This window comes from Mytilus galloprovincialis, chromosome 4, assembly GCF_965363235.1.
Source record: "Mytilus galloprovincialis chromosome 4, xbMytGall1.hap1.1, whole genome shotgun sequence".
NCBI lineage: Eukaryota > Metazoa > Mollusca > Bivalvia > Mytilida > Mytilidae > Mytilus > Mytilus galloprovincialis.
This window is the reverse complement of record NC_134841.1, coordinates 75,106,841-75,125,708: the sequence shown is the minus strand read 5'-3', so window position 1 is coordinate 75,125,708 and position 18,868 is coordinate 75,106,841. Positions and strand designations below refer to the sequence as shown.

The following is an 18,868-nucleotide window of genomic DNA, read 5'->3' as shown; positions in this document are numbered from 1 at the left end:
TTCATAACTGAAGCTTATATGTTAACTCTTAAGGATGGCTTAATGCAGAATTTTCTTAGTTTGAATGTTACAATTGGTCCGCAAATTTTCAGCTCGTACCATTATGTTACTATGCTTAAACTAAAATGCAACTCCCTCTTGCAATTTTTCGGCTGTTCTGTTTTGACCCTTTTAGGGTTGATGCTGTCAAACTGTATATATATATATATTTGGATTCCATACGTATGATATAGAGCTTACTTAATGAAGGTTATTGTAAAAACACGTATTTTCCTTATATAATTCCTATCGCAAGTTTTTAAAGTTTACACAGACTTCTTTCTGGTTTTTCATCTCAACTATGGGATTAACTTTTCCAAATTGCAGCTTCAGGGCATGCACAATAGTCTATTACCTCTTCATAATCATTTGTTTAATAATAACGTTTGAATTATATTAATTTTAATTAAACTATTAGTATATTTGGCCTTTTTAACTTTTTTGGATTCGAGCGTCACTGATTAGTCTTTTGTAGACGAAACGCGCGTCTGACGTATATACTAAATTTAGTCCTGGTATCTATGATGAGTTTATTCACCCCCGTATAACCCCGATACAAACGAATCCGGACGTTATCGCGTTCGAAGCGAGAACCAGGACAACATTTTGGATGACAACAATTTCGAATGCCTTTCTAGAACTTATGTGAGAATATAACAATGTGTATATGTACATTATAACAATAATTTATCTAATCAATTATACAGTTGTTGGAATTTTCAGAGTTGGTACAAAACGTTTGATAAAACTGCTAGATGCAAAACGCACAGACATGGTGCCATTTTCTACGTTTTATGAGGTAAACAATGTTGAATTTTTGTTTTTACATACATTTTTGCAATACTTAAAGCAACAGTAGATTACTTCACGTTGAATTACTACGTGCCTTCAAATGTTCCCTAAAACTCAGAATAAACACGATATCAGACTAAACAAGTTTTCGCTTACTGTATCCTTCGTTTCACCAGATGTATCATGTTCGTTGTTCTAAAAAAGTTCATCGGAAGGAACCAAGACCTTGTTGATAAATATTCCGTATCAACTTCTCAAATAATACACGATGGTCTTGATGTATAGATTCTTCATACTGATGTTGTTTATCATCTTAACAACGTGTTTTATAGTTCTTTAATTTGTCTTTGTTCTATTATTAATATTACTTTTACTGTTGAATGGTTTCATGTGATATCCGTTTCACGTGGCTCGGTACTTATACATCTCGTCTATGTTTGTATTGGCTTTCATTTTTTTGTGGTTTGTTTTGTATTTGCGACTTTTTGTATTTCTTTTGTTCTTATAACGTGACTCTGTACTTTAAAAGATCCCGTCAGTATGATATTGTTCTATTATATGTCATTATGATATATTTCTATTATGAATTACAATATACGTTGAACCACAAACGTCAAAATCATTCAATCGCGTAGTGGAATAAACTATTTTTGGATTCTTATAAATTCTATATATAACTTTTGGACTAGTTTAAATCTCGGTCTATTTCTTAAATTTGTTCTTACATACTTTTGATTTTTTAACCCTGTATGCTAACATTCCCATGAAAATTTTAAAATTGTTTGTACGTACATTGAACGACAAATTTATGTGACGTATAAAATTTTCTGACATCAGACACTCAAATCAATAAATGTGTTCGTAGATAGTAGATGTTTTTGTGTTCTGTTAAATTGTTCCTTTTAAAATTGTTAAACGATGATGACTGATGTACCCATATTTTGACTATTATATTTATTGTGTCTGTTTATTTAACGCATCAATGTAAAAATATCGGAAATTGATGAGACTGTCATTAAAGTGAGAGGGTTAGCGCTATAGAACCAGGTTTAATCCACCATTTTCTACATTTGAAAATGCCTGTACCAAGTCAGGAATATGACAGTTTTTGTCCATTCGTTTTTGATGCGTTTTGTTATTTGATTTTGCCATGTGATTATGGACTTTCCAAATTGATCTTCCTCTAAGTTCAGTATTTTTGTGATTTTACTTTTTTCTTTTACAAATAACCACTGTATACACAGCTACTTTTGCATAGGTACTATATCTGTACTACAAATATGTAGTACTGGAAATTTACTTTTAATATTTAGTACTATTTCTTTACTTTGAAATTATTGTAATATTTAGGAACTTATATTTTACAGTACTTGATTTGTACTAAATATTTTGGTACAGAAATAATACAATATTCCATGTTTGAAAATCATAATTTTAAGAGATTTGAAATAAAAAAAATTCAAAATGCTGAAAATGTAACGGTAGTAACCAAAAATATGTAGTACCTAAATTTCAAGTACAAATTAAGTACTGTAAAATACAGGTACCTAAATATTACAATTATTTTAATGTAACAAAATAGTACTGAATATTAAAAGTAGTTTTCCAGTACTAAAGATTTTTAGTACAGAAATAGTACCTATGCAAAAGTAGCTGTGTACAATTCGATGACTAAAACCGTCACAAGTCTTTTTTTTTTAAATGTATTTGAGATGGCAACAGCGACCCTTTTTCTGTATTTTATTATAATTTTTTATCCGTAAACTTTGCCGAAATAGTAGACCATAAAATATCTGTCTTTCAAAGCCAACATTGAAATGTTGTAACAAGTGCACATTTACGGCAATTTTTCTAATGAAGACTAGGAATTTCAATGTCATTCCAAATGAAATAAAGTTTCAAAAAATGTGTAACAGCCAATAAAACTTCAATAACTCTAATTTTTCACAATTTGAGGCACTTTCAAATGCATATTTTTTTGTCAAAGTTCCCCTAAAAGAAAGGAGCAAGATAATCTTGTTGAATATTGTTTACCGATTTATCTAATTTATATGTTCTTAAAATCTATTTTCATGAATATTTATTGATGAAATTAATATATAACATGCGATAAGGAATAGTTTTAAGGCATTCGATAATATCTGCGTAATTGTTAACGAAATACGTTCGGTTATCAGTCAAAAACGCAAGTCACGTGGATAGAAATGTCTGTGGCAACATAACACCGGAATGCCCTTACGGTCATTTGCTGTAAAAATTACAAATGTTTTTTTTTCTTTTTGTGTTTCGAAGTGCTTATAGTTGCTAAATTTGGTAACATTGAATTTGTATTTCATCACAAATACAACCACTCTTTATCTTCAAATGATAGTTCACTCGGACTAAACGAGTTCGGCTACCAAAAATCAAGAAACAATGTGTGTAGTATATTTTCCATCCTGTTTCCTAAATATTATTTCATTGGAAACAAGATGGAAAATATACTACAAACAAAAATACGACATAGATGTAGGTCTTTAAAAGCTAATTTATGTAGAGTTATTAGAGTAATTTAGTAAATGACATAAGTTGTGAATGTGGGTGTCCATTAGAAGATTCGATTATTTTTTTCTTAGAATGTCCACTCTACATAAATTTTAGAAATCAGGTCTTTAAAAACATTCAAAACTTAGCTGCTATCTCCATAGAACAATATTTTATTTGGAACAGACGAAATTATTGTTGAACAAAACAAAATCCTTTTCAGAAATATACATATTAAAAAACGCCATACAAAAAGATTCTTTGATTAATACTACTGTATCTTAAAGTTTACTCGTATCCAACTGTTACTGTTAAACTTAATATATTGTTGTATATACTTTTTCATATTGTATTGAAATATAAAATTGCTGTCATTTTGAAATTTTGTATATTGTACTTATATGAAGAGGATGATCTTAAGTTGTTATAACTTGTATCCAATCCTATTGTATATTTAGACAATAAAATATGTTTAAACAAAGAAACAATGAGATTGTCGGAGTTCTTGATTTTCATCTTCTAGGGAACAAAGCCCTTTATCATGTTAGGCTATTAAGAGTCATTGGTTTTTCAGATTGAAGTTTTTTTTAAAGGTTTTTCATGAAGATGAGAGTGTAAAATCTTAAAAAATCAAAACTTTAAATGAAATTCCTATGGGTGGGTAAATATTTTTAGATGCTTATAATAATCAGAACGAATAAAAAATGAATTGGAAGTTGATATCACAGAAGTAGCACTGCATGACACCAAATGAATCTGCCTGTGAGATTCAGACGAAGAGACTATAATCCATTGTTTGTCATGATTGCTCTCTACCATGATTTTTTTTTATTTCTTGCTGTAGTGTAGATTAGATTTCTTGGTTTTTTCTTTTTCTTTTTTATTAGATCACTTTTTTTTTATCCTAAACGGTCCAATACGATGGGGGATTTGGTCATTGTTGAATGTGATTTGGTAAACATGTAAAAAATAAATGCTATCAAATTGGCAGTCGGACGCGTATATCTGTCGAGTGATTTGTATTTTCCCACCAAATCGCACTTTCATATAGATAATGAAACTTCTTACTTGTACAAAGTACCTCCAAGAGTATTTCAACAACACAAATGATAGTATATGTTACTTTATGCATGTATATAGGTTAAAATATATATGAAAGCATCCTTTAATACATACAAAACTCATTTGGCAAATACAATATTGTCACAACGAATCGTACGATGTATAAAAGTGTAATGATAACGAACCGTACACAATATGAAAACAAAGACACATTTATACATGCATTTCTTTGTTTCTAGATAACACATAAACCTACGATCTTAATTAGTTTGTTCATTTTAAACAAGATATTTTTAAAAATGTATGTTTTAAAAAATATGAGGCACCTTGCAGTAAGTAATGAGTAGTACAGCAAACAATATATTGGAGCAAAATATCCAAAGAATAAATATTGGACTTTCTTCAAATTATAAATTCTTCACTGTCTGGAGAAAGGTAGGCGATAAGTTCGATTCGAACGCGTCAACGTCCAGATTCATTTGTATCGGGCGGGGTGATTTTGACGCATCACAATTATCAATATTTAACGTAACGTATTGAAGTTGAATAGGAAATTTACCTTCGCTTTTCTCATACTAGAATACAGCTGTCTTTATTCTTGATGAAACAAAATTAAAAGTCGTGATCTGATCGTGTGAGTTATCCCCAAAGTAAGTCACGTGTAATTATACTTCTACACTATCTACAAAATAATATAAGAAGAAAGTGTTAAAGAAATGAATTAAAACTGTAATAAGGATATAGATTATCGGGTTTTCTACAGATTGATATCGTAAAATATCAGCCGCGAGCAACAATGTGAACCTTTATGGCGAGTGAGCGCAGCGAACGAGCTAAAAGGTTTCACTTCTGTCGAGTGGCTTATCTGTTTATCGTTCTATTACTGGTCTTTCCCCCCTCCCTAAGACAGTTTTACGCATGACGAAAGCAAGCTTGATAACGTCTCCTCTCGCATTGTGACGTCGCTGATAACTTCTCCTTTCACATTGTGACGTCGCTGATAGTGCCTGGTCTCGTTTTGAAGCCTGGATACGAGAATTACGGAGCTATAGAGTAGGGTGATATAGGCGTAGGGAAGGACGATACACTTGTATATTATTACTTATTAAATGATAAAAGAAAAGTTGCTGAACTAGTAAGCAAAGGCGAGAACAAATGTTTAGTTGGGAGATGTAAATCGAATTACACAAATGCGGACTAATCTATATCTATACTCATCATTCGCGACACATGCCCCTTCTCCTCGATTGTTCGAACATAAAGATTGCTATTTTTAAACCTCGAAAAAGTCGAATTGACATACAGATGGTCAAAACAAACATCTTATTCATGTGAAGAGTATATTTCTTAAAGTCATATGAAACCTCAAATTAAAAAAAAAAAAATATGCGAATGTCATTTTATAACAAAATGGATACTTTTCATTATTAAACTTATGTATATATATTTTTTTTTTGGAGAAAATTCCTTAATTTGTCAACATTTAGCAGAAGTTGACTTTTTTTAATTGCTTGCTTCCGGGAAGCAATTCGCCGACATATTTTCCGTATGCAATTAAGTGACCTTAGCGTAACCCTTCTCGTAAAACTCCGGTGATCGCAATACACATGGATCTGTCACTGAAATAAACCATTATCTGATTGTACATGTTATACACGTGCTCAATATACATGCGTCTGTGTTGATTGTTTAGTATAAGGTGACAATCGGTAAACTACGGCTTCAAAACACGATAATTAATGAGCTGCCATATTTTCAACTTATAACAGACAGAGAAAACAAAATTGACGATTATACGATATGTTTGCGGAGAAAAGGACAAAATTGTGCACAGAATACTAAGTTCATGATATATACATGCATTGGTTCAAGAATTGGATAAACATAATGTTTCACCAATCACTCGTGACATATGACTTTAAACGATGAAGTCTGAATAGTGATTTGTCAAGGCAAATATGAATCATCTTCATAACAGCGTCATCCATTATTTGCAAAACAAAATGAAATGGGTGTTCCAATTTGATAGCAGAGTTAGCAACAAGTATAAAAAAAATGTACTACAGCGGCGCATTACATTTGCGCGCCTTTGATAGTTTTTACGTTACGCGCAGCTTTTGATTACATTTGCACGCATTTATTTTTAAGATAAAACAGGTTAAAAAAAGAGATGATTCATAATCAATATGAATTATATGGTTATTATGTTTTTTTAAAACATATTTGTCAATTTAAACTACATATTTTTCCTATTGACTTCTTATAGATAGAAAGTGATCATGATAAATCTAGCAATAGCTTAAAACATAAATAAAACTGAATTTCGAATATTTTCAGAGTTAAGGGGGGCTCTAGCGTATACATCATTTTTTCTCCTAAATGTATGATTTTGCTATTTTTGTTCTTTCTATAAATGAACTTCATCATATATTTAATAAAAAAAGAAAATTAAAAAAATGGGGTCACCGTTCATTTAAGCTCACAATCTGCCTTAGAAAGAACATACTTTTTTGTTAAGGTACCTTTATTCTGTTGAACTAACAGGAGAAATAGAGCCACGGTAATATCGAGAAAAAAAAGAACTAGACTACAGAAATCTCTTAAATTTTACAATTGTTTAGTTAATTAACTACAGCTGATTCGAAAAAAAAATGATAAAAAATATAGGTCACCGATGCGTTAAAAAAGATATTTCAATTTTAATGACAAAAAAAAAATGGCATTTTTATCACAAAGGGGAATAGTTTGGAGGTTTTTTTTTCAATGATATAAACATTTTAAATGTCATCTGGGGCCAAAACAAATCTTTTTTTGTCGTTGATTTTTGTAACATATCATAAAGTAAGAACTAATAGTGTATTAATTTTTGTACCCTCGAGCCTCCTTGATATAATTCTCATCTGTTTACTTATTTTACCGAATAATGATCGCTTTAGTAATTAATCTAAGTTAGTTCGTAAAATTGCATCAAGACACAAACATGGAGTTTCATTTGTCAGAAAAAAAAGTCATTTAATTTATTGTAAGATGGATTTTCTTTCCGTATTGTTATAACACTTGTCAGGGGATTTCATGTCGATGCACCGTAAATAATTGCAAAGGCATTTCTACAGATTCCCTTATTCCTCCTAGTCTTAATTCCTCACTACCGTCTGAGTCAGGAGAATCCAGACGTAATAAATTTTTATCTGTATATATTTCAAGGACTTTGTGCCTGTGAATAATATCAAAGTACTGAAGTACTGAGCATCGGATGACCGCAAGTTCTTATGAATAGTCAAAAGCACTTGTCTCAGAAAAAAATCACATCTCTATACCTGAAACTGAGGTTAATGTACCGAGATATATTTTTTTCTGAGACAAGTTTGTGCGTTGATGATGAATAAATGACAGGAAATTAAACCTCACCGTTATAACTATTATAGTGTAGTGATACAAATCAGTATACACTGGTTTGTTGTTATATATTATACTAATGTAAGAGTTACATGTATAAAAAAATTTCATCAATGTGTATATCATTCTATTCTACTATTCTAATAAAAGTGCAGTGCAGGTGCATGGTGGAAACTCTTCTATAAAAATTTGATTTTTCTAAAAAATTGGATATGAGTAGGCATTCATATTTTCCTGCGAAACCCGAAAAATGTTCTTGAGATATTCTTCGATCCGCATGCGTTAACACAAATCTTCGGTACGTGTGCATAGATAATATCAATGATTTTTTACTTGTACATGTATATCTAATGACAAAATATTTTCATATTATTAATTTATGCTCTAAACAAAAATATTTTTATCAGTATCAATTGAAGAGATGTATTTTATATAACAAACCATAAGGAATGTTATTTTGCACTCGTTAATGTGCGCGTATTTACCATGTTTATGAATCGGTTACAAACCCATAACGAAAGTTACGTAATGGAAATCTAGTCGATAGCAATACATCGGAATGCCCTCACGGTCATCGCGATGTAAAAATGGACTTTTGATATGTAAATAACACGGGATTTTTAAAGCGCGAATAGTTTTCTTGTTGAAGTAAGACGCCGATTTGTTTTTCATTTGGGCCGATTATTTTACAGGTAAATGTTATTTTTCATTTATCATCATAGACCTCTTCCGTTAACCAGTACAAATGTTATGAATTGCCAATCAATTGGGATAGCTATTTACCAATGCCACTTAATTTGTCTGTACACTCTGTGCTAAACCCAACAGATGGATTTTCCTCCACCAGTTCTTAGCCAGATGGAAACGACAACAATCTGTTCTACAATGTTGAAAAGCATCCATAATTGCGTTGTGCATTGCTTGTTCAAAGACAATATGCATAACGTCGGCCACAAAGCAAACTTTTTTTTTGACAGCAGAGATCGCAAATTATATTCCACATTACTTCATAACACTGTTCATCTTTCGCTGGTAAGATCAATTCATAACACTGTTCGTGATCTTTTGTTGGTAAGCCCCGGTCACAACAGATCGTACAATTATTTGTCGTGGAAGATCTATAAAATAATTGTCGGGGCATTGTCGTGCAAAATGCCAAAAAAATATTTCGAGTGGTCACATCAGCTACGACATGTCCACGATAGTTCCACGATGGGTACACGACAGAAAAAAAAGAATTGTAATAGTACTGTCGTGGGTTTGTCGCCAGTCGGTCGTGCGACAGTCGTGCGACAGTCGTACGACAATCGTACGACAATCGTGAGTCGTTTGGGGCTATTTTTCAAGATATCATGTCATGGGATGCGCGTGTTTATGTCGCGTTACCGTCGTGCCACTATCGTACGACTCTCGTACGACTGTCGCAAAACAGTCGTGGGTCACTCGCGCGTTTGACTCCGAACTACTAGTATATAAAGAAGGCCCGATTTATTGCGTGCCATTTGCCATTTGCTTTCAATATTGTTCAGTGCCATTATACGTTCGGTCCAAGTAAACGACGTTTTTCGTATTAGTTTATATTATAATTGTTCAGCGAATTTAAACTAGGATACCCCCAAAAAGAATCAGTGTACTATAATGCACAAATATCAGGCGCCGTTCGATCCATGGCCTAACCCACCAACGTCGGGCGTTTCGCTGATTCCTATACTGTTCGACGGCTCGAATCAACACTAACAGGACCATATTTTGCTCTTGTTAGAATCCGGTAAGGCGCCTTTTCAGCAGGGCGTAATCGTTCTGGTGGAATAGCCCTTCTCTTTAAACGGCAGACGGTATGTATCCAAACATTCATTCCCGCCGAAGTGTATTCTTCTAAATAAAACGAAAATATGTTGCACGACGAACGTACCACTGTTGTTCGACGGACAATCAATGTTGCGCGAGCATCGTACAAAATTTGGTTTTCGTGAGACAATCGTGCGACTGTATCACGAGTGTTTTCCGACAGTCGTGAGATTGTCGTACAACAGTCGTGCAACAGTCGTACGATTGTTTTATTAAAATGGTTTATGTTGGTTCCCACGACAATGTGTTTATCGCACAACTGTGGTAAGACACTCTCACGACAGCCACAAGAAAGTGACGACAAAAAATCGTAGAGCAAAAAAGGTGCATGTTCAATTTTCGTCCCACGACCCACGACAACGCCATGATGCTTAAAATATCGTGCGACTGTCGTACGACGAACACAGATGACCCGCGATTTGACCAAATTTTGAATGTCGTGGCGCTGCATAGTATGGGGCGCCGAATCGGACTCTTGTGGTTTTGTACAAAATTCAATTCTGTCATAACAAAATCATTTTTGTCTTACAAAACTATGTGATACAGACTCTTTTTATGAGAACTTCAATTTTGTGATGACAAAATTCATTTTGTAGACAATTTTGTCAAAAAGGTATGCAAATATAAACTTATTTGCATACAAAATTGACTTTTGTTACCTGATATGGAAATTAAAACACAAAAGTCAATTGTGTGAGACAATATTCAATTTTGTGAGACAAAATTGACTTTTGTGAGACAAAATTGACAATTGTGAGACAAATTTCAATTTTGTGAGACAAAAGTCAATTTTGTCATGACAAAAGTCAATTTTGTCTTACAAAAGTCAATTTTGTCGTACAAAAGTCAATTTTGTCTTACAAAAGTCAATTTTGTATGCAAATTTGTTTAGTTTGGATTCTGTGAACTAATTTGCATACAAACTTAACTTTTGTGACACAAAATTGACTTTTGTGAGACAAAACTCAATTGTGTGCGACAAAACTCAATTTTGTGACGACAAAATTCAATTTTGTCAATTTTGTCTCACGAAAATTCAATTTTGTCTCACAAAAGTCAATTTTGTCTCACAAAAGTCAATAATGTCTCACAAAAGTCAATTTTGTCTCACAAAAGTCAATTTTGTCTCACTAAAGTCAATTTTGTCTCACAAAAGTCAATTTTGTCTCACAAAAGTCAATTTTGTCTCACAAAAGTCAATTTTGTCTCACAAAAGTCAATTTTGTCTCACAAAAGTCGATTTTGTATGCAAATTAGTTCACAGAATCCAAACTAAACAAATTTGCATACAAACTTGACTTTTGTCGCCCAATTTTCAAATTAGGTAACAAAAGTAAAGTCTGTGTTACAAAAATGAATTTTGTCATGACAAAAGTAACTTTTGTCCACTGAAAGATAATTTTGTATGACAAAATTTTAAATTTGTAGTATGCTACAAATTTTGTTAACCTGAACTCATTTTTGTTGAACAAAACTCACTTTTGTCCGTACAAAATTGAATTTCGAGTACAAAATCACAAGAGTCCCATTCGGCGCCCCGTACATAGATGTGTCGTGGGTTCGTTGTGACCAGGGCTTAAGAGGGCGTTACGTAGTTTCCATCCGTATAAAGTATATAACTGATAAAAGTATTTCGGACAGCACTTAAAAGTTCCATCTATAAATATTGAAGACATATCATTGCAAAGACATGCAAGATTGAGGTGTGTAGAAAAAATAAGTATACCTTTCTCACAATCACTGACCTTCCGATTTGTATGACCAGTATTTACCCACCTTTTAAATTTCTTTGATACAGCATTAGCCTGTATGCAAGATATTTGTAAAAAATTATTTGATTATTTCTTTTAAATAACAACATCTACGGTATTAATTTAACTGTGCCAGATGAGAATTTCAAAAATAAATGTCTGTCTCTTCAGTGATCCCCCAAAACAACATATTACAAAATTCTACCAACCTCAAAATTAACGAAGAGCTGATAATATAATAAAGACCAAAAGGATAGCGAGATGTATTCTAAAAAAAAAGAATGAATTTGGTTCAACAAACCTTCTTTGACATGATAATACATCTAATCTTTAACAAATCAAATCAAATAAAATATTTTATTGTCGTATAAACTTTTCAGTTTGTGGTCAACATGTATTAACACAATAAAGAAAATACATACATATCAAACATACACAATAAACACAGCATCAACATTTATAAAAAAAAAACCCAAACAAGCTGTTAACAACCATACAATGGGTTACACTAATGACTGGACCGAATGACAGAAACGAGTGACAGGACCAAAATGAAAAATGCTAATAACTTTTTCATTTCTCAAAGAATTGATCTCAAATTTGAAATATAATAAGATTTCATCATTTGATATATAGATTTAAAAAATAAATAAAAACAATTGTAAGAAACTTTAGAAAACGTGACATGACCAACTCTGATAATGACAGGACCAACATCGACAATGACAGGACCAAATAAAAATGCTAATAACTTTTTTATTTTTCAAAGGAATTATCTCAGATTTGAAATATAAAATGATATGTCATATTTTGAAACCAAAATGTTATAAACAAATATAGATTTTTTTCAAAAACTTTTGAAAACATGACATGACCATCGCTGACTGACATGACCAACCTCGACAATGACAGGACCAGATGAAATTGCTAATTACTCTTTTATTTCTAAAACATATTTTTCTGAAAATTGAAATATAATTAGATTTAACCATTGTATACATAAAGAAAGAAATAATATAGAAAAAAATATTAAAAGCTTGCTGTAATGTGACCTGACCAACACTGACAATGACAGGACAAACCTCGACAATTACAGGAATTATATCAGATTTAAGATATAATAAGATCTCATCTTTTAATACATCAATTAAAGAAAAGGCGTGCCTAAAGAAAACGTGAATTGACCATAGTTGCTACTATACAAATCCTTGTTGAAATTAATAATAAAAAAAACACACACACATGAAAACTGTTTTTAGCAAATAAGGGGAAAAAAAACTAACTTTGGGAAAAACGTTAGGTCTGCGAACGCCCACCGCGTTATTTGAACTTTTTATTGGTATATTGTATAAAACCGAGTTGTAGAAATATTGACGAGCTTGAGAAACTTTGCAGATTTATTAAATATATTTCTGTGAAAGTCTATCCTTCTTATTATACAACTATATGTTTGTTTATCTTTTTTGCAAGTATTTATCATATTAATTGATATTTCACACATGCTATATTGTATTATATATATCATTGTAATATCTTCTCTGTAACTATGTATTTGGTTTATGAGAATAAAGATCATTCATTCATTCATTCAGAATATTTTGTATATTAATTACTGTTCATAATCTGACAAGTCTGAAAACAATTATAAGGTAACAAACAAAAGATATGACATAAGCCATAAATAAGTTGATAAATCCAATAAAGATTGTGATGACAGTAATTAAAATCACATAATAGTTCATGTCGCTGTTTTACTAATATTTTCAGAACAGTAAATAATTATTTCCATGTATTATTTAAGGGATGCTCGAATAAATGCAGGGTATATCTTGTTAGTTTAATTTCTTATAATAAATAAATTAACATTTCTTGAAGTATGCCCGACCCTTGCATGCATGATTTCTTGGTAGTTTTAAATATTTTCATAAAATATACTGAAGCAAACATTTTCACGGACTACTTTAAAAGGTTTGATACCTTTTCAAAGTGGTTTAAATTGGACTTCATGATATCAAGAAATATTATGATGATAATTCAATAAATCTTGATTTATTTTTAGTTTAATGAACTATCTCTTAAACTATAAAATGATTATATGTAATAACATGTAAATATTTCAAGATTTCTTTCTTAAATATACTGATCAAGTGTGTCTTTTTGTCCTGTGACGAACTGTCCGCCAACATACGTTTAGCAGCTAGGTCAAGATTTTTAACCACCATAAAATATATTTTCCTGAATTTTTAAGAAATATCTTACTAATTATGGATCAGAATTGAACAATTTCAGTAAAATAAGAAAGAAATTATGATTCAGTTTCATCGGCCAGATCATAGCCGATGTTGGTCAGGTCACATAACCTCAAGCTTTCAATACGTTTTTGTTTTTATATTTTTCTTATATGATGTGCGAAATGGTCAAAATTGTCATTATTTCAAATTTGAGAGGAATATGCTGACAAAAAATAAAGCATAATGAGAATTTTTATTTGGTCCTGTCATTGTCGAGGATTGTCCTGTCATTGACAACGTTGACCAGGTCACATTACAGCAAGCTTTTTTTAAAACTTTTTTCTTATATTTATGTATAAAACAGCACAATCTTCATATATTTCAAATTTCAGAAAAATATTCTGAGAAATAAAAGAGTAATTAGCAATTTCTAAGCAATTTCATCTGGTCCGGTCATTGTCGAGGTTGGTCATGTCAGTCAGCGATGGTCATGTCACGTTTTCTAAAGTTTTTGAAAAAAATCTATATTTTTTAAAACATTTTGGTTTCAAAATATGACATATCATTTTATATTTCAAATCTGAGATGATTCCTTTGAAAAATAAAAAAGTTATTAGCATTTTTATTTGGTACTGTCATTGTCGATGTTGGTCCTGTCATAACCAGAGTTGGTCATGTCACGTTTTCTAAAGTTTCTTACAATTTTTTTTAAAAATCTATATATCAAATGATGAAATCTTATTATATTTTAAATTTGAGATCAATCCTTTGAGAAATGAAAAAGTTATTAGCATTTTTCATTTGGTCCTGTCATTCGGTCCAGTTATTAGTGTAACCCCCATACAATATTATATCAGTTTAAATTCAAAATTTTGATAATACGAAATATCTTTTCCTTCATTTTCCGACTTTTGGTAGATAGATTATTTACTTTGAAAGATTATGGAAAGATCTTTTTTTGCACGATAAAACAACCTAGCAAAGGCATACTAATACCTAAGTATGATGCCAGCTTAATCAGGTAATGTTATTACTTATCTTGTGTTGTGTCATTCATGATCAAAGGTATGCTAGTTAAAATTGACCTACCTGTAAAGCTTTTTCATTTACACGTAGAAATACTGAGCAGGAGTTGAAACTAAAACGATATATATATGTGTGCATATGACATGCAAATTTTCCCAGAGGAGCCAATGAAATGAAAGAACCATAACAAGCTGATTCAGCAATGACAATTCATCTACCGAAAAAGCCATTTGATATACACACGACAAATCAGATCAGTATTTGAAGCCGATACGACATATCCGACATGCAAATTTATCCTGACAAACCAATGAAATGGTAGACTCATAACAAGATTTTTCTCACAAATTCATCTCCCAAAAAAGACCGCCAAATATATAAAAGCAGTCATTGAACGAAGACAGGTATAGTCCTGCACAATGAGTAATCAACTTCTATATACATTTGACATTTAATCAATTGTATTCGAATTGTGTTTATCAAGCAAATATGATAAAATGATCTTTTTTTGTAATAAATAAAAATGCCACCTACAGGTGAGTTGTCTAAGATTTAGAAAATACATTTCTAAGCAAATTTAGTCAATTTCGTCAATTTGAGAGAATTGTTTGACATGACACATCTTTAATGAAAATAGCCCGTCTAAATAAAATAATGTGTTTGTGTCCTTTTAAATAGGAAATCTCAAATGAATACATATCATTTATGGTTATTGTGTCTTTAAAATGCGTCTATTGAATAACTATAGGTTTGCGGTCCTGGCTTATTCAATGGTCTCTAAAGTTTATTTGAGTCTGTTGAAATGTGATGACAATTCGTTACTTTCTTTTTTTTTCTAGTTCACTTTCAGAAACCATATGACTCTTGCAAATTTTACATATAATTTATATATACAGTAGTTTAATTCCTGTTGTAGTTGATTTGTTTTTCTCGGTTTTGTTTTCGTGTTATCAGTTTATGACTATTGAACAGCGGTATACAATTGCCTTAATTTAGCTTCTGATTAATCGAACTTCGCTAGTATTTCCTGACTCTTTTCTGGAGAAACGAGTTGTTTCTACTCCTAGAAATTTAAACACAAGTCATGAAATGAATTATAAAGAAACGAAAGAACATAAAAGCCAACAAAATTCCGCTTTGAATAAATAAAATAAATAAATTAAAAAAACAACCCACACCGTCTGAAATCGACTCTGCTTGGAAGCGTTGCAATCTAATTCTTTGCAGAGTATTTAAATTATGTGAGGACTGATACACTGTATTATCTTGCCATGTAGTGTACACGGAGACTAACACTACACAATAAGGGGCATCTTTCAGACGTTAGTAAAATAAATATGATTCCTACCATTACACTTCACTGAGGTAGAATTTGTTTTTTAAAATCCAAACCATGAAATAAGATTTAAGAAGTACGTTTTGAGACTGATATGGTTTTGAGTGAGAAATGACAGGAACAGTTTCAAGGTAAAAACGAAATTTTTATCCATCAAATGATTTCTTATCTATCCTTATAAGCCAAACAAACAATAAAAATAGCAGAGGTTTACTACACACTGATGATAATGATTACAATTATAAAATAAACTTTAAATGGTGGTGACTTTTGAAGCGCAATTAAAGTAATATTTAGTTGTGTTTGCTTATCAGAGATCTTTTAAACAACACAGGTAAACATAGGAAACATAAAAAAACAAGGGATGCCGAGCAACAGACAAAATATTTTGTAGGAAATCATTTTAATTAAAATCTTTCTTCAAGTATATCCTACTTCAAATATTTTCTTGTAATTATATCACAATGGTCCCTTTTGAATCTAGAAACTATCAAAAAGTTATATATCATATCTTGGTAGTGTGTTTTCATATATTTCTTTTTAATCTAAGTTTTCGGAAATAATTACTAAGTCCGACCCTATTTTTAAATCATCTGTGAAGATATTTTGTTAAGATTTCACGACCTAAATGAAACATAAAACATCTGTAATATTCATGCTCATATTACTATGTAAACAAACCATTTCAAAAGAAAATATCGCTCTTTATATAAAGAATTAGCAATTGAAAAAAACGTAATCTTTTATATGTTTCTTAAGAAGCGTATTTTCTACCATAAAAATAACACATTTAAAAAGATCTAATGACGTAAACGATTCACTTAAATGAACGCAATGTCATTTAGCCCGAAGAAGTTGCACACTTACTTAATGAATTACTGCTGGTTGACTGATAATTTCAGAAGGTTTCATCACTTTAGGCACAGTTTGCGCATATGTACTTTGAGAAAGTGCACACGTACCGCGCCGCATCTATTTACGGTATACTTTGCATGATATAAAAAATGGTTTTGTGAAATTCACCGTTAACGAGTAAAGAAATATCAATATGTAAAGAAATTTCACAGAAACTAAGTTTCCAATTCCGTTATACAAATTTGACCTTAAATGATTTGGTTTATTGGTGTCTCTGGTAATAAATCTGTGCATTGTCCGATTAATTAGAAAGTAAATGAGCCATTTTGTAACTCCGAGGAATCATAGTCCGAAAAAGCACTCATCTATGCATAAAATCTTTAAATCCATTATTCACCTATGTATAATTAGTCTTTACGGTAAATAATTTAACGAAATGTAGAGCAGATTCTGCTTAGCCTTCCGGGCCACCTGAGATCACCACCGGTTTTGGTGGTGTTTGTGTAGCTCAGTCTTTAATATAGGTTTTTATGTTGTGTTTTGTGTACTATTTCTTTGCCTTTTTTTTTAGCCATGACGTAATCAGTTTAATTTCGATTTATGAGTTTGAATGTCCCTCGGTATCTCCCGCCTCTCTTTTATTATGATGTCCAAACACTACCAAAGCTAAGCACAATTCGATTCAACATCTGGCTAAATGTACTGTTTCTTCATAGGGAGGATTAAAAATTAGAAACAGTTTTCCAATATCCTTAACCGTGTGTAAATCGTCACAACTTCCAAAAAAGTACATAAATGAAAGCTTTTAACGAGGGTCGTCAATATCGAAAAAAAGCTATATATAAATATCTTTATTTTCATAAACCAAAGTACAATGGTACAGAGACATATACAAATTAATTAATTGTACGCCACCGGATGCCTAAGGCTTAACTTGTTAAGTGCAACGTTTTCTTCGCAAAGAAAAACACAAAATTATAAGAAAACCGTTAATAAACTTTATATTTTGGACCATGCCCAATTCGAGTATTTGTTTTTTTTTCTGCAATTTAAAATATTGATTCTTCCATCTAATATCATGCTCCAAAGCTAGTTGACTCGCTATATCTTGAAAAATGCCATAACAGAAACAAGATGAGAAATATTCATTAAGTTCTCATTCAAAAATTCATACAGTTCCAATCTATATGTATGGCTAAATAACAGGCAAGTCATTAAGAAGACTTGGTTTGCCCTCAGTAATTTAATATTTTCTGTGCGATGCAAATCTTACAAAGATAACAAAATTTTTAATATCTGCAATTACTTCGGGAACATACCAGACAAACCTTCGAGATATTGACGTAATACGTTACGTAGACATTAGTTGTATTTATATAAGTAATGTTTGAAAAAGCATCTGAATAATCAAGTCTTGCTCGGATTTTTCAATAGCGACTACATTAAAAAAAACACACATAGAAATAAGCAGAGATTAGCAGCGTAAACAACGAAAAGTTAACTGAACAGATAATTAAAAGAACAAAACGCTGAAACAGAAAACTTGAAAGAAAGATAACGCTCAAAGACTTGTGAAGAAAGCTATTTAAGGAATGACTGAAATATTTTTTGTCTATGAAGAAATAACATAAAAAATTTGGTGCACACCGATTAACGCGCGTAGCGGGTTATTTAATAGTGTGCACCACATTTTTTATGTTACTTCGAATAGACAGGAAAAATATTACAGTCATTTCTTATAATTTAATTCTAAATTTCATTTTAAACCGTAGAAAACCATGAAAAACTGTTGATGACGTCATGGTCACATGACCAAATTATGTCTATGTGCTGATAACAGAATAACGTCAGTTAATCAGAAGTCGCGTTACATCTAAAATCAAATTATAAAGAGATGTATATGAAACAGATTCAAATACAGTCACATCAGAAAATGAAGAAGATGAAGATTATTTTGAAAAAAAACCACCAAACACATATAGAAAATACGCGAAGTGAAGACAGCACAA

General features: G+C 31.4%; 1 protein-coding gene across 3 annotated transcripts in view; it reads right to left on the bottom strand.

The window, feature by feature from the left end:
- LOC143072958 (fibronectin type III domain-containing protein 3B-like) overlaps window positions 1-5,101 on the bottom strand; it is a 52,434-nt gene extending 47,333 nt beyond the window's left edge. The window contains exon 1 of one of the 3 annotated variants that reach the window (XR_012977358.1): window positions 4,976-5,100. The gene's annotated coding sequence lies outside the window, so the exon portion shown is untranslated. Of the gene's footprint in view, window positions 1-4,975 lie in introns of all 3 variants that reach the window. The other 2 variants (XM_076248140.1, XM_076248139.1) reach the window with 2 other exon arrangements.
- Window positions 5,102-18,868: the final 13,767 nt, after the last annotated feature.